We start from the raw sequence: 16,569 nt of genomic DNA, 5'->3' as shown, positions 1-16,569 counted from the left end.
GCTGTGGCTCCCCGAGGAGGCTTGGGGCTCAGGGCCCCCATTCGCAACGGGGTTCCCCGGCCCATCAAAATCTGTTTCCATGCTGGTGGTGCAGGAAGACAGAAGCATAGCAAAAGTCCACCTTCGTGTTTAATTTCTCTAAGCGTCAGTAAAATGTTCCCGAGAATAGGGCGCTGACAGCCAGTGAGCAGTGGGTCTCCTCTCCTGGAGCCACACTGCTCCCAGTACTCTTAAAGCCTCCTATCCTTTCACCTGGGTGTTTCATTCACCCAGGCAATTTCTGTAGGAGGAAGGGGAGAAGTGGTTAAAGCACGTGATGAACAGTGCCCTCATCTAGAAGTGGGTTGGGGAAGCCAGCAAATAGGGTTCAACACGGGATTGAAATCATTCTTTGTGAAAGCAAGGAGTAGCACATGCCTTCTGTGGATGGTAGGGTCAAGCTGAAGGACCCCCCCCCCACACACACATTTCTCCCCTGTCTTCACCAGCACAGATGAATGGCACTCATGTTTACAGCTTTCTGGGGGGCGCTGCTGTGCCTGTTGACCTGGAGCCCCTCTGGCAATGACATCCTCTCTTTGCTGTCTTCTGCTAATTATATTTACTGTCTCTGGGTGTAATGCTCTCGGAATTTGGGCATACAAAAGGAGCCATAGAAATGCAAATCACTCTCCTCCTGCTCCGGTGCCTCTTTGCTGATGGCTGGAGGCACCTGCTCTTTGTTCATAAACTGCTGTGCTTGGCTTTCTGCAGTTTGTTTTTATAAGGGAAGTGCCTGTGCTTAAAAGTGTTTTGAGTTTTTTTTTTCTTATTTCAGTCAACTAAAAAGCTTTTTACTGTACCTGCCAACCTCTAAATCCAAGAATGTTCCCTTCACAAATAAATGATTTTAAAACAGTTCCTTGAACCAAAATATTTTATGTTACCAGGAGTTTTGAAGTTTCAGGTGCTAAAGCTCTTCACCTCTACCGTTAGAGCTGATGGGTTAGACTAATTGCTACAGAGGATTCATTTTACAAACACATATATACACACTGATTGAGATTCTTTTCATTTTGACAAATACTTCCAATATCCTGGGTTTCTCAGGGGCTCACACACACACAAAAAAGCAAAACTCATCCCTGCTTTTGTGGTCACTGCTCTTTATTTGGTGGGGGGGGGGGGGGAACTGTTGCTCAAAGCAACAGAAGTATCAGGTTGAACCCTATGGTGTATGTTAAAACTAGCATCAGTTTCAGGGTTCAATGTAAGAACATCAAACATGAGAACTGCAACATGAAACCTGAAAGGTAAGTGATACAAAGATTTTAAAGGTAGAGAAAAACATCTGAGTGGAAGTCACCAAGAAAGACTTTGTGGATGAATTGAAACTCAAGTAAGATTCCATAGATGGGGCAGGAACATGGTGTGCTTGTGGGAAAACATGGGTTCCTGTTCTTCTAGAAGCTAGGAGAGATGTTGCAGACGGGCAGGAGGGCGTCTGGAGCTGTATTTTACAGAGCCTTGGCTGACGTGGCATTGAGGCTTCATGCTTGGAGAGCTAGGGCGAAATAGGGTGCTGTGGAGAGAAATGGGAGTCTGGAGATCCAGTCTGATTGTGGGAAGACTGAAGAACTTACCATAACCAGTGGTTGCTGGGGTAACTCTATATGTGGAGATGTGTAGCAGGCGTTTGAGCACTTACCTGTGTTGCTTAGGGGTTCACTTTATTTAAGGGCCAGTTACATAGAGGTAAATATTACAGCTATTGGATTAGATGCAATTGCCAAGGGACAGAGGTCAGAGGTGTGAGCAAGTCTTTTAGGTAGCAAGGGGAGGAACCAGCGAAGGAGGCATCATCTATCCAACCGATGCTTTTGAGAATATTTGAAAAAAGGCCATTACTGGTAACAAAGTATATGCGCCCTGCACAGATGGTGGAGGATGAGAGGAAAACAGCCTTTGGACTTGGTGTCTCATAGGGGCGACTCCAGTCCAAGACCATGGCTGGTGAAAGCCAGATTGTCCGGGTTCAGCACGAGCTGGGGAGGTTGTCACGCACAAGCTCAGCTCTTCAGCGAGAGGAAGGAGAGGCAGAGAGTTCCTGGAGGAGCCGCGGGTTCTACACTGTGTTGCACGTTCGCTAGCCCTTGATTGTGTGCGTGACTGATGTCTTTTTTTTTCCTTTTAATTTTTTGAGTTTATTTATTTATGAGAGATAGAGACAGCGCAAGTGGGGGAGGGGTAGAGAGAGAGAGGGAGATAGAGAATCCGAAGGAGGCTCTAGGCTCTGAGCTGTCAGCACAGAGCTGAACACGGGGCTTGAACTCACAAACCGTGAGATCATGACCTGAGCCGAAGTCGGACGCTTAACCGACGGAGCCACCCAGGCGCTGCATGAGTGATTTCTATATAGTTGTGATCAGTGTGACATGCAATTTTGTATTCTTTTTCTTTTGCAATTTTATACTCTGATTATTTTTCACTTCATATTGTAAGCTTTTCCACGTTGTTATATAATCTTCATTTCTAAGTATATGGATTATACTCTGTGGACTGTTTATAACATGATATAACCCCTAAATATTTAGGGAATATCTAGTTTTAATATTGCAAATTAAAGCAAAACAATTTTTTTAAATGTATCTTACATGCTTAGAGAATGTGGCCTGTGTGTCACTTCGCTCATTCGTAAAGCGGGAATAATACTAGTACTTGTCTGGTTAGAATTTTGTGAGGACTAAGTTAGTGAATTTATGTGACGCTGTTAGAACAGAGGAGGACATACAGTAGACGCTATACAAATGCTAGCATTTATTAGCATCTTCCTTGTCATGATTGTCATCACCGTTATTAGGTGACAACTTCAGAATCCAAGACATCACCTTAAATAACACAAGACTACTTTCCGTCATGAATTATGATGAGTATGTCTGCAGTAAATTAAAGAGTTAAGGCATGGGGCTCCTGGGTGGCTCAGTTGGTTACGTATCTGACTCGGGCGCAAGTTGTGATCTCGGTTCGTGGGGTCAAGCCCTGTATGGGTCTCTGAGCTGGCAGTGCACACCTGCTTGAGATTCTCTCTTTCCCACCCCCCTCTCCCTCTCTCTCTTTTCCTCCCCCAGTTGCACTCACTCTCTCTCTCTTTCAAAAATAAACATTAAAAATAATAAAGAGTTAAGGATTGACAATCAGATACATATTTGACTGAGGCACGTATGTCTGTATATAATTGTGTGTGTATGCGCACGCTCGTGTGTGAATGTATATGCATGGAGTATTTATACATTTTAACTAAAATGTATAATTGTAGTCCAATGGAATTTTAGTATACTTAAGTAAAAAGAACTCTGTGGAGTTGAGAAATTTTTGTCCCTTACATGTACAAGTTTTACTTGGCTTAAGAATAGTAGAATTTGAACTTGGCAAGCCGGAAAAGACTTTATACTTCCTCTAAATAAATTTGGTAAAAATAGAAACCTGCAGCTATAGTGTCCAGTAAAGGTTCATCATGGTATTATTGCTTCTAAATTATATTTCTGTCAAGTGATTATCTGCGACGCACTGTGCTTGTTGAAAGCAAATCGAAAAGAGTTGTACCATTTTTCCTACTTCATAAACAATGTTTCTGTGCATGCTTTTATTATTTTTCTTATACGTATAAGCATGCAACATAAAAGTGTCTTTGACTTACTATTCACAATGGCTTGATATTTTTTTCTTTATAAAGAATTCTTGCCAGCTTTTGCAACAGAGTGTTCAGGGCCCAACCAAATGATGCATTTCCCCTTCTCCTATCCCCCAAATCTAAAACGCTACATGTCAAAAATCTCTGAAATCTCTTCTACATAATCTTGAATTTATTATTCTGAACTGTACATGGAAAGTGACATTCTAAACCAGTTGTGTATATCAAAACTTATGAACTTTGCAATTAGATTGTCCTACAATGACAAAGGACTTGAGAATTTGTCTAAGATTTTGTTTGAGCAGAATTCATTGTATTCACAGGAGCTGTATTAATATTATTAATATCAGTGTAGGTTTATGACCCAGTGTATTAGAGTTCTCCAGAGAAACAGAACCAGTAGGATCAATCTATTGATCTGTCTAACCATCCATTCATCCATCCATCCAGATAGGATGTCTATCTAGATAGAATGGGCAGATCAATGGATAGATACGCAGATTATTACAAGGAACTGATTCACACAGGTATGAAGGCTGGCAAGTCCCAAGATGGGCAGTCAGCAACCTTAGTTCCAGTCTCAGTCTGAAGGATTGAAAACCAGGAGAGGGGAGGGTGTAGTTTCAGTCTGAAGGCTGACGGGTTGAGACCCAGGAAGAGCTGATATTTCAGGTCGAGTCCAAAGGCAGGGAAAACAAAACAAAACAACAAAAAAATTCCACAAAATCCCCAAACCCCAAAAGAGTGTCCTTGTTAAAGGGCCATTGGGAAGGAGAGATTCCCTCTTATTCTGGGAAAGTCCATCCTTCCCCACCCCCCAGGCCTTCACCTGATTGGATGAGGCCCACCCATGTTGGAGAGAGCCATCTGCTTTGCTCAGTCTATAAATCCAAATATTAACCACCCCAAAACACACTCATGTACACACCTAGACTTATGTTTTACCAAATGCCTGGGCACCCTGTAGCCCAGTCAAGTTGACACATAAAATTAAGCATCACAGCCGGGAAATGAGAATCCTTGTTATATTTAATTAATATTAGAGAAAAGTTATTCTGTTTGCATTCTCTTTGTAATAATTAACTAGAATCACAAAATAGAAAATAAAATCTGTGTATTTTACATAAAAATATTTGCTTTATAAAAAAATTCATCCAGGTAGATGTTCATAAATTCCTTTAAACAAATATTCAATTTTATGATATTTAAAATGTATATATACATTTGGAGATGATCATTCCATAAAATAGATTATTCATATGGCAAATATTAAAAGGCATCAGTTTATTACTGCTTTCTTCTAAGCTTTATGATAGCGACATGATCTGATTTTGGAAGACAAAGAACATTTAGACTTTACTAGCTTAGGTTGTAAGTATCAAAGACGAATTAATGACACTGAGAAGCCAAATTGTCTAATTGGCTGTATTTTTAATGATATGCACTATGTGTGTTTCAAATTTTGTGAGTAGTGAACACCCATGTTAACTGACAAGGTAAACCATATCCAATGACAAAAGAATCATGGGTTTTGAAATCTGTAAGATTTTCAGAAACATTATAAATTGTTTTGATCTTATCTCTAGTTAGCTTGCTAAATTCTGGAACTTTAAAAACTTCACAGTAATGTTGTGAATGTTCTGTATGCCCCTTGAACCACCTCTAACATAAATAAATATTATTTAACTAAATTCTTGAAAGTTGGTGATTCCTTAATGCTGTGTAAATTTTTTCCCTCATTATCATTTCCCTGTTAATATACTTAGGCCATATTTTTCTGATTTGAATTAATATGATAGTTATAAAAAATCAAATGACAGGGAGAAATGTACCAGCAGGCCCCTATGACTCATATATTTTTAGTAATTGATAATGATTCTTTCTTTATATGGTAATAAGTATATTTTCACTTCTAATCTTATAACTTTTCCCTTTAATTCTATCAAGTTGTTGGGGCTCCTGGGTGGCTCAGTCGGTTAAGCGTCCGACTTCAGCTCAGGTCACGATCTCACGGTCCGTGAGTTCGAGCCCCGCGTCGGGCTCTGGGCTGATGGCCCAGAGCCTGGAGCCTGCTTCCGATTCTGTGTCTCCCTCTCCCGTTCATACTCTGTCTCTCTCTGTCCCAAAAAAATAAATAAACATTAAAAAAAAAATTAACAAAAATTCTATCAAGTTGTTTTATATTTTACCCGAATTATGAGTTCATGTATACTTGCAGATATCAAAAAAGCAATTTCTGAAATTTTTTAGATCATAGTTTAGTGATTTAGGTATTGAGAGACTGGTAATTTGTTTTTGAATAAGAGTTTCACTGTAGGGGCGCCTGGGTGGCGCAGTTGGTTAAGCGTCCGACTTCAGCCAGGTCGCGATCTCGCGGTCCGTGAGTTCGAGCCCCGCGTCGGGCTCTGGGCTGATGGCTCAGAGCCTGGAGCCTGCTTCTGATTCTGTGTCTCCCTCTCTCTCTGACCCTCCCCCGTTCATGCTCTGTCTCTCTCTGTCCCAAAAATAAATAAAAAATGTTGAAAAAAAAAATTAAAAAAAAAAAAAAAAAAAAAAAGAGTTTCACTGTAAAGACTAAGAACATTTATTTGCAAGTTTGTTTTATTAAGGTGTGCCATTGGCAGCAGATTAGTATTCATCAGTATTCGTATACGCATCCAAACACATGTTTACAACTATTTAGTGACCCTTTATCATTAGAGAAGCTATGCTTTCCAGTCTAAGTATGGAATGTAGAATGAGAAATTACTGTGGAGAAAAAGAAAATAAACCATGCACATGAGCTGCTTCATATTTCCACTAACAAATACTGAATAAACATGGCGTTATACTGAAAAGGTGGAGTGGGAGGGGTGATGTATACACTTGCTGGGAAGCTCACTTTTGTTTTTATTTATTGTTATTTTTTCTTTTCATAATGATCATAAGTAATGTGACCATTATGGTTTCTCATATACAACTGGATCAACTGGATGCTTTTGAGAATGAAAGAAGGGCAGGGGTGCCTGGGTGGCTTAGTCAGTTAAGCATCCTACTTCAGCTCAGGTCATGATCTCACAGTTCATGAGTTCGAGCCCTGCGTCGGGCTCTGTGCTCACAGCTCAGAGCCTGGAGCCTGCTTTGGATTCTGTGTCTCTGCCCCTCCCTTGCTCACACTTTGTTTCTCTCTTGCTCTCAAAAATAAATGAACGTTAAAACAATTAAAAAAAAAAAAAGATAAGTAATTATTCCAGGACGAAAGATGTATCCTGGGTAGATGGAGAGAAATGGTTACTGGGCAGTATTTCTCGCACTGATGAGTCTCCATGTCTTTTAGAAATTATTTTTTGGTGCCTTCCCCTATGCACTCTGGGTGGGAAATGATGGCTTAAGACTACAATTTTATTATCAAAATTTTTATAGTAAAAAATAGTTTTATCTATTTAACTTCTAAAATGCAAGTTTTAAAGATTAGAACCAAACTGTTCCCAATATCTTAAACAATTTCATAGAATTCTCAGTTCCTAGAGGATATGTCCACAGTCGTGTTTGAGAAGCACTGTTAGAGTACGATCATTTTCTTTATACATTAACCTGTTCTTTCTTGTTATTAGCAAGATTTTAAGAGCTTTAAAGAATTAAAGAGAAATGGATAAACTAAAGATGTCAAAAATGGGTGGTCTGTCATAGGCGTTGTTTCTGGGAAGGTGACTTTCACTTATTCCTCCTCCTGAGCACACTAAAATTCTGGATGTTACATATAATACAAACATGAGGATTCTGAGAATGCAGACTAGCTGAGGACCTCAGGACCCAAGGCACAATACAGGTGTGAGTTATTTAGTTTTTCTTTTTAACAAATATATTCTGGACTTGGAGCTGGTGAAATAAACCTAGAAATGCCAACATGTGCAGACCAAAACAAAAAAAAAACAAAAAAAAAAAGAAAGAAAAAGCCCCCACGAATGAATGACTGTTTTCTATCCAAAAGACCAGGAACAGAGTAGCCTAGCAACATGGAAAACTTTTAGACAATAATTGTACTTTTCCAGCTAAACACCACCGAAACACTGTGGCTCCACGCTCATGGCTACCAACAGTAACAAAGGCTGAGTGAGAGCCTAGATTACCTCCCCTGTGAGGCTCTAATGAGTCTGTAATGAATGCCTTACACACCTGCTCTCCTGGCATGCCTGCTGTCTCCCTGCTGGCATGGCAACAGAAGAACCCTAGAGGTAAGTTGGGATTCTCGCTGTTGCCAAGTGGTCACAAGGCCATCGCGACTACAGTGCCAGTGGAGACTGTGTGTGGTGCCAGATCATCACTCCCACCCAGCAGTAATGAGGAGTCCCCATTTCCACAGATAATGAGTGAAGAACCTGGAATTCTGTTTCCATTGGCAATGATGAGGTGGTGACCCCCTTTTCCCGCTGGAGTAGTGTCGGAAAAAAAGCCAGCTCAAGCAGAAGGTTTCAATAAGATTCAGAGTCTCATAACAAAATGAGAAAATTCCCGGGTTTCAAAGGAAAACAACCAAGAATCAGCAAGATCTCAAACTGTATGAAGAGATTATCAGTTGTTGCTGATGTGGAGATGATAAAGATAGAATTATCAGATAGATATTTTAAACAACCGTGATACAAGGCTTCAATAAACGATGACAGATGTGCTTGAAGTAAGTGAGAAAAACGAGTCTGAGGAAAGACAGAAAAGATACAAAGAAGAATAGATGGAAATTATAGAATTGGAAAATACAAATGAGAAATATAAAGCTCAGCGGATGGGTCAACAGAAGAATACAGGGGATGGAGGAAAAAGTCAGTGAACAGGAAGGTGGAAGGAGGAAGGAAGCCACAGAAATATGTGGGTCTATAAAAGAACATTTAAAAATTGTGTCATCAGAGTTTGGAAGGAGAGGATAAAAGAGGGCAGGACTAAAAGGGCTCAGAGAAATAATGGCTGAGAACTTCCCCAATTCTGCAAGCCACATAAAGCTGCAGATTCATGAAGCTGAGAGAATCCAGAATTTTGACAAATTCAAAGCAATACCAAAAAAAAAAATCAAAGCAATACACACGTTATAATTAAACTTCTAAAACCTAACGACAAGGAAAACATTTTGAAAGCAGCTAGAGAAAATGCGCACGCATACCCCAGAGATATTGCAGGTTCTGTTCCAGATCACCACAATAATGCAGATACAACGATAAAGTCACATGATGTTTTTGGTTTCCGGCTGCATATAGAGTCATGTTTGCACTATACTGTAGTCTGTTAGGTGTGCGACCAATACACACACTTGAGTTTAAAAAATACTTTATGGCCAAAAATGCTAACCATTATCTGAGCTTTCAGGGAGTCATCACCTTTTTGCTCGTGGAGGGTCTAGTGTGCATGTTGAAGGCTGCTGACTGATCGGGGTGGTGGTTCCTGCAGACGGAGGTGGAATGCCGATTTCTTAAAATTGGTACGTTACGCTGGAGAAGAGTGTGGCAGTTTCTTAAAAACTAAGCATACACTTTACCATGCAACACAGTAGTCACACTTCCGGTTATTCATCTCAGAGGGATGCAAACGTGTGGTCACACAAAACCCGGTACGTGAATGTTTATAGCAGCTGCCTTCACATTAGGGAAAAACTGGAAATAAGCCTGATGTCCTTCGGTGGTGAATGATTAAACAAACCGTGGTACAACCGTATCATACTCAACAATGAGAAGGAGTGAACTATTGATACGCACAACATTTTGGATGGATCTCAAGGAAATTGCACGGAGGGAAAAAATGCTAAAACTCAAAGGTCACATGCTGAATGATTCCATCTGTATGACAGTTGTGAAATGATGAAATTAAAGAAATGGAGGGGAGAGGAGTGGCCTCTGGGTGTTGGGGGGGAGAGTGGGGGCAGGAGGGGGGAGTACTGGCGGTGAAAGGTCAACAGGAGGCTAGGGGGCCCCGTGGAGTGATGGGTGTTCTGCATCTTGACTGCTGATAGTGTGATTGTGATGTTGTATTATAGTTTTGCAAGGTGCCACCATTGGGAAACTCGGAGCAGGAAACCTAGGATCTCTCTGTATTATTTCTTACAAAGACATGTGAACCTATATGTATCTTAAGATGAAGTTTAGTTAAAACAACAACAAACAGAACTTTTTCTGCCATCTTCCACGGAGGAGGGATAGAAACTATCTCTTCCTGTAGAAAATACATAAGCTTGTTATTTGCAACTATTTTAATGGGACAGTATTTCTTAAAAATAATTTAACTGATTCTCAGAGACATTTAAAGACTAATTCACACTAAAGATTAGAGCCAATAAAATGTAGTACTTATAGAAATATTAAGCCATCTTTCTTGAATTCTTAAACAGAATGTTTAGCACCTTATAAGTCCGAATGGACATGATTAGTATTTATTTTTAAAGTCTTTACCAAATACTAAGATAAACAAAAATAAACAGTTCTTAACAACTGTGTCTTCTAGCTGTACATATTTTCCAAGTTGATTTGAGAGTCAGGAATTTAGTTTTAGGAATTAAATGGACATCTTATGTAACCATTGTGGTTTTAATGGTTACAGAAAACATTCACTTAGAAAAAAATGTTCCTCTTTTACTGGTACTATGCATTTATGTAATAGAAGGAATTTAGGGATGAAATGATTTCATTTATAAACTATTTATTTTTTTTTACTTTCTTGAATACAAGACAGAGGCTAGATTAAATTAGAACATACAATGCAGACCCTCTGTGGTTTTTTTGGTTTGTATATAAGAGGAATTATACAAATGACAATATAAATGGCCAATATGTTTTACTTAAATTTATTTTTTTTTCCCTCTGATTGTAAGACAAAAGGAAGCCAGGTTACATACATAAAGCAGTGATTTCTTTGTATGCCAAAGTACAGTCGTATGAGACCTTCGAACAGCTCGGGAATAATGCACACATGTTTTCCAAAGGGTTGACTTGCTAATGGAACTTACTGCTGGCCTCATTCATTTAGGTAAACGTAGACACCCTGTTGAGTTCCTTCAAGGTACGGGGGCATTATTATGGCAGCTGGTAAGCACCACAAAGTGTCAGAATGTGGAATCAGAGGATGCTAATGTCTGCCCAGCAAGTGCTCACTTCCAGAAGTCCCTTATTTAATCTGCTGGTGTCTAATGTTTATATGTGTCGTTTGGAAAGAATCTCTGAATTAACTTATTTTTTGCATAACTCAGTAACCCTCAGAAATGTTATTTTTCTGTTTGTTGGAAGGGAGTCTTGACATTTGTGTGTCCCTGTGGACTTACAAAATCTCTTTGAGGATTGCCATGAATAAACGCAGACTTGAAGGAAAAAAAAAAGTTGAGAATCTTTTAGCTTATAAGAGGCTGAAGATATAGTCTGCAGGTTTATTTAATGGGCTCATGTCTCTCAAAGATGTTTTCCATTGTCCTGATTGTGCTCATTTTCCGAGGTAGACAATGTGTGAGGGAGTAAGACTCTGGAGCAAACCAATCCCCTAAATCTTAAGATAGGATGCATTTTATTAGAGTATCTAGGGGAAAAGCCTGTCTCATAAGAAACTTGACAAGTGGAAGAATGATTGCACAATGTGAAATTTTATTACTATTCACAGAAGTCCTCGTTTCAAATAGTCTATTCTGTTGTCTCTGTTATTGGATTCAGATTCCATCATGCAGTTGACCTGACTGTGTTTAAGATTTTGTTTGATATGGCCATTATCCTTTAGAGAAGTAAAGAAATGAGAATTTGTGTCTATACCGTTCACCTTAAACCAAAATACTGCTCACCCCAATTCTTGTCTTTCCTTCTACCCTCTTACCAAGTAATTGTAACAAGCTTGGGATTATTGTCAGAGAACAATGAAAAATTTTATATGAAAAAAGCCCTTTAGAGCTTATATACAAAACACACTTATGACTGATACACACGGAAGTATGCATTCTTCATTTTCTGTTTGTTTGTGGGCTAGAGCCATAGTTCTCATTAATTTCTAGATGAACATTGGTAAATATTTCCTCTGCTCCCTTTTATTTTCTTTAGGTGTGAATTAAATGGGAGATAAGCCCATAATAAAATAATTTACTTTAGTTAGAATTTCAGTGGTGCCCGTAAGAAAGAGGAAACAACTTTAAACGGGACCAGGAGAGTTTTAATTTCCTGTTGTAACATGTTATATTAACTTTTCCCCTCCAATTATTTTTTTAAAGTTTCCATAATTTATTTTTTTAATGTTTATTTTTATTTTTGAGAGAGAGAGAGAGAGAGAGAGAGAGAGTGAGAGTGAGCAGGGGAGGGACAGAGAGAGGGAGACACAGAATCTGAAGCAGGCTCCAGGCCCTGAGCTGTCAGCACAGAGCCTGACACAGGGCTTGAACCCATAAACCATGAGATCTTGACCTGGGCCGAAGGCAGACCCTCAACTAACTGAATCACCCAGGCACCCTTTCCCTCCAGTTATTAGGATTAACATTGATAAGAGCACAATGCTCATAAATCACTTAGCAGTAGAAGTGGAATTAAATGTAATTGCCTTTGGAAAAGTGGGTGTTGCCATTCTAGCCTTGCTGAGGGCTTGAAGGATGTGCTAAGACAGCATTCTTTGGCTATGAGCTAAAACAGAGGACACACAAACTCATTTGAATGGAAGCAAAACCTCAACCATCCCTGATTTGTGGTTCAAGTTCATGATTGTAAAGTTAATGCCAGTAGTGCTGTTGTCTCAATGATTTGTGGATTTTTAAAATACAGCCTTTTGTGCATATGTGTCTTTACACAGGCAAGCATATGTTCATTTAGGGAATGCAGTTCTTGGGAAGAAAGTTACAGATTTTGTGCATGTGTGTAAAGGTATTTAATTGAGGGTTTGATTCTGTCATTAGATTTTATTTTGCCTTCGAATGTTTCCTATCCTGTTGTTGGATCTGGTCAGTTTGCATTTGGAAGTGCCACTCCTATGTCATTTAATATGTAGCCTAATTAATGGCACAGAGCTGTGCCTTTTAAACTGATAAAACGTCCTGACATTAGAGAGAGAAGTGAGGAATGTGAGAAGTGACTGATGTCTATGTTTTGGAGTATATCACAAACTTTAGTTCAAACATGTGGGCTTTTGAAAGCTCAGTACCCGTGTTGCCAAGGATATTTTCTGTTCATTTTTACATCCTTAAGTATTTCAAAGGGAAATGGATCTGTGTGTTTGCATTCTATTTATGCATAATTCATCAAAACACTGTTCTGATAGGAGAGAAAATAAAAACAAAAACTTACTAAGATATTTCTATTGTTATTTAAAAGTTGGACACTAAGAACTTCAGAACCTGCAAAAGTAGATGAACACCTCCTCCCTCCATTTGCCTGTTTTGCTCCTCAGTTAATTCTCATTTTGAGCAAAATTGAGATGCATGCTGTTCTATAGAAGTCTAAATGGCTGATACATACATAATACACATATTACACTACATTATATTATATTTCATTACATTATATTGTTATATTATGATTATATATAATAATATATATAACATATCATATATATTATTACAGGAGTTTTTCATGATGTCGTCTCCAACCTACACTTATTGGCATATATAACAGAGAAGTTAAGACTTCAAGAATGTCATTTGCTAGGTGAAGTCATTTAGTTAGAACTCTATTTGACTTTCCAGTACACAGTTATAATGAAGTAGATATGAATCACTCTCAAAGTCAGACTTTCTGGGATGGGCAAGATTTTTACATTTTTCATACTCTATTTTTCTCGTGTACCAAATGGAAATAGCAATAGTGCCCGTATTTCAATGGGGTTGTTTTGAGTTTTAAATGAAATTAAACCTTTGATGCATAAGCAAAACTGTAAATATCGTTAATTTCATTTAATGAATAATTCACAAAAGAAAAGAAGAGCCTTTTATTTCCAATGTGCAATAGATTCATCCTGAAATTCATTTTGTTTTGAAATATCCCAAAAGAGAACAAATTTACCCCATGTGGAATTTCCTATTTCTTTACTCAGGCTAACCTCAGAATGGCTGACCTCAGTAAGTCTTACTTGCAGGAGCTCCTTTGATTTAAGTCTTACGGCCAATTTTTACGTTATAGTATATCTTATTCTAATGGAGTTTACCTTTTTCTTTAGTGTGCTGAATATATCTGGGCACACCATTTTATTCTGTAAGCAATTTTACAAGAGTACTTACTATTCAAAATCCGTTTATTTGAGATTGCTCCTAAGAGTTTGTGAGTCACTCGAATTTAAAGTACAGGACAAGAGGATTAGGAGACACTCTAAAGAGAAAACACATTATATGGCCTACTTAACTGACTCCTTTGTCACCTCTGTAATTCAAAAACAGAATGGAAATGCTAAATTTACATAATCTATTATTTTGTAGTCCATTTAAAGGTAGTGATGTGGCTCTTGCCTTGCCGATTAAATTAGTATCTTTTTGGGTTGGTATCTTTTTTTGAGTGCTTTAAAAGGAAAAGGTTAATTTCTTCTATGTCAGCCTTCATATATTGCTTATATCATAAAATGTTGTATATGATTGCTGAGTTTATCTCTGTCCTGTGGCTTTACATATATATACAAAATATATACATAAAAAATTGAATGTCGGTTATTCAGTCCTATTCGCCGCTAGGAAGCAATTTCTCTGTAAAAGGGTATATGAGCTATTAAAAGACTAAATTAGTTACAGTAAAGGGGGAGATTCTTCTTATGATTGATTTCAGTTTATTAAAAAGGTACCATTGAAAGCTTAATAAATTTTTGAAGGCGTAGAAAACAAATACCAAGGGATATTACTATTTGAAAATAGCAATACATTTACTAATCACTTGTAAGACTTGGTTTGACTAGAAAATACACCTCTAGATTTCTTATGACTTTGAAAAATACAGTGTTTCTTGATAGTCTTTTAGGGTTTGTTGGTTGACTTGGTATTTTCAACTTCGCTTCAGGTAGAAGATGTTTGCCGTGAACAACCTCTTATTCAAAAGTACTGGGCTCTTTTTAGGTCTTGTATTATTTTGGTTTTATTTATTTGACACAAGACACTGATGGGAGAATGCTAAGATTCAAAGCATTTCTTTGAATAATTGAGTTTGATTTATAAATAGTGTTTTTATGGATACTAGAAAAATTAAAAAAAAAAAATTAAAACAGCCCAAAAGATTGACAACTGTTTCCACATCCTATTCTGGCCTCTTATGAAATTTGTTTGTGTACTCATGATTTATATTCTGCTTACAATGTCCCTGTCTCGTCCTCTACAGCACGCCTAATCACTGCCCACCCTCCACAAAGCACTGTCCTCAGTTTTTCCACTGACACTAATGGGTTAAGTGCAGTGGTCTGCTGGGAAACTGGTTCTCCAGAATACAGAGGTCCCATGGTAACTCTGGCGTTGCTGTGGTGTAAACCCTCCCACCCTGACCGATAGTTATCACAGGACTGATGTGATAACACTGAAGGTAGAATCGGGAAAGGTGCTCAGACTCTCTTGTTAGGTGTGGGTGTGGGCTGGTTCAGCCCTTGTCTTTGTTCCTTCCACCTTAGGGCTTGTTCTGCCCCTTTTCATCGGAAGAAACCTCTGTTCACCAAACCTTTTAAGTGTTTGGAGATCATTGATCTCCCCGGAATTTTTTTTTTTTCCTTTGCCTTTACCTCCATTTTATTTTTCTTCCATCTTTGGACAAGCTCCATTGGCCATTTTTGAATAGTGGCGAGGGCACTAGACTCTGGAACTGGCCTGATCCATGCTGGACCAAGTAACTGCATGTCCCTTAGTAACATGCTATTCATGTGGCCCCATACTTTCTCTTAGCATCAGTGAGATGGCTTATACAGTCGCACAGTCAATATTAGACCCCTAACTCTCCTTCACTAGTCTACATTTGAGCCAGTTTTCTCATTCTGCAGCTGTACACCTGTTTTTGTTTGTTTTTTTTTAATTCCATTCATTTAACATTCTTTTATTGTGAACCCATAGGTGGCACAAAGTAAGGCATGGCCCCTGCTCCCAACAGCCTTACCACCAGGCGACAAACGTGTGTAGGTCACAGTGCATAGATTATAGAAGCCGACCAGGTGGGTTTGAATGCAGGCTCTGTCATTTACCAGCTTTGCCAACTTCAGAGCGCTAGCTAACCTCCCTATGGCTCCATTTCTTCCCCTAAAATGAGGAAAAGAGACATTGCCTACCTCAGAAAGTTGCTATGACTATTACATGAATTTGTACCTTCTCTCTACTGTCAGTTGCTGCTATTGCAATTTTACCATCATCATCATTATCATTACTATCATTAAAGTGCCCCTCTATGGACAGAACAGTCGACTGGGCCCAGAGACATTAGAGAAGGCGTTAGGGAAGGCGGCTAAACTGGGAAGAATCAGAAGCTGAGACTTGAGAGATGTCTATAAAAGTGTCCTGTATTAAAAAGGGAAGAAGGCATCTTATGCAGAGATAATAAAGTATGAGGAGACTATAAGGTCTGAAATAGTTTAGAACTGCAGTTATTTCCTGCAACTAACCACAGTGTAAAGGAAAGAACAGGAAAGGCAGCATCATGACAAGGGTGGACTGGGCCGACTACTCAGGTGCCTGGAACATAGTGCTCAGAGGCTTAGATATCTCTGATTGTTTTAACGAATGTCCCCTGGGTGTCCACAGCACGTGCTCCTGGGCGCAGTCCTGGGAGAACAGTGGGTAACAGGACAGGGGGGCCCCTGCTCTCAGGGAGAGTTTTATTTAGGGAATTATATGATGAGTTTGTGTGGAGGGTGTGATATAGTGGGGGGGATGAACGAGAAGTGGGTGTCCAGGCATTTAGGAGACCACTGCAGGGTTGGTGAAGGGGGAGGGATGGCTGTTGTGTGTGACCTACCATGATGAAGGATGACCCCCT

General features: G+C 39.0%; 1 protein-coding gene across 2 annotated transcripts in view; it reads left to right on the top strand.

The window, feature by feature from the left end:
- PRKN (parkin RBR E3 ubiquitin protein ligase) overlaps nucleotides 1-16,569 on the top strand; it is a 1,336,804-nt gene that overhangs the window by 264,721 nt on the left and 1,055,514 nt on the right. The gene's annotated exons all lie outside the window — the stretch shown is intronic.

This window comes from Panthera tigris, chromosome B2 (genome assembly GCF_018350195.1).
Source record: "Panthera tigris isolate Pti1 chromosome B2, P.tigris_Pti1_mat1.1, whole genome shotgun sequence".
NCBI lineage: Eukaryota > Metazoa > Chordata > Mammalia > Carnivora > Felidae > Panthera > Panthera tigris.
The sequence above is the reverse complement of the archived record's forward strand: the minus strand, read 5'-3'. Positions and strand labels throughout refer to the sequence as shown.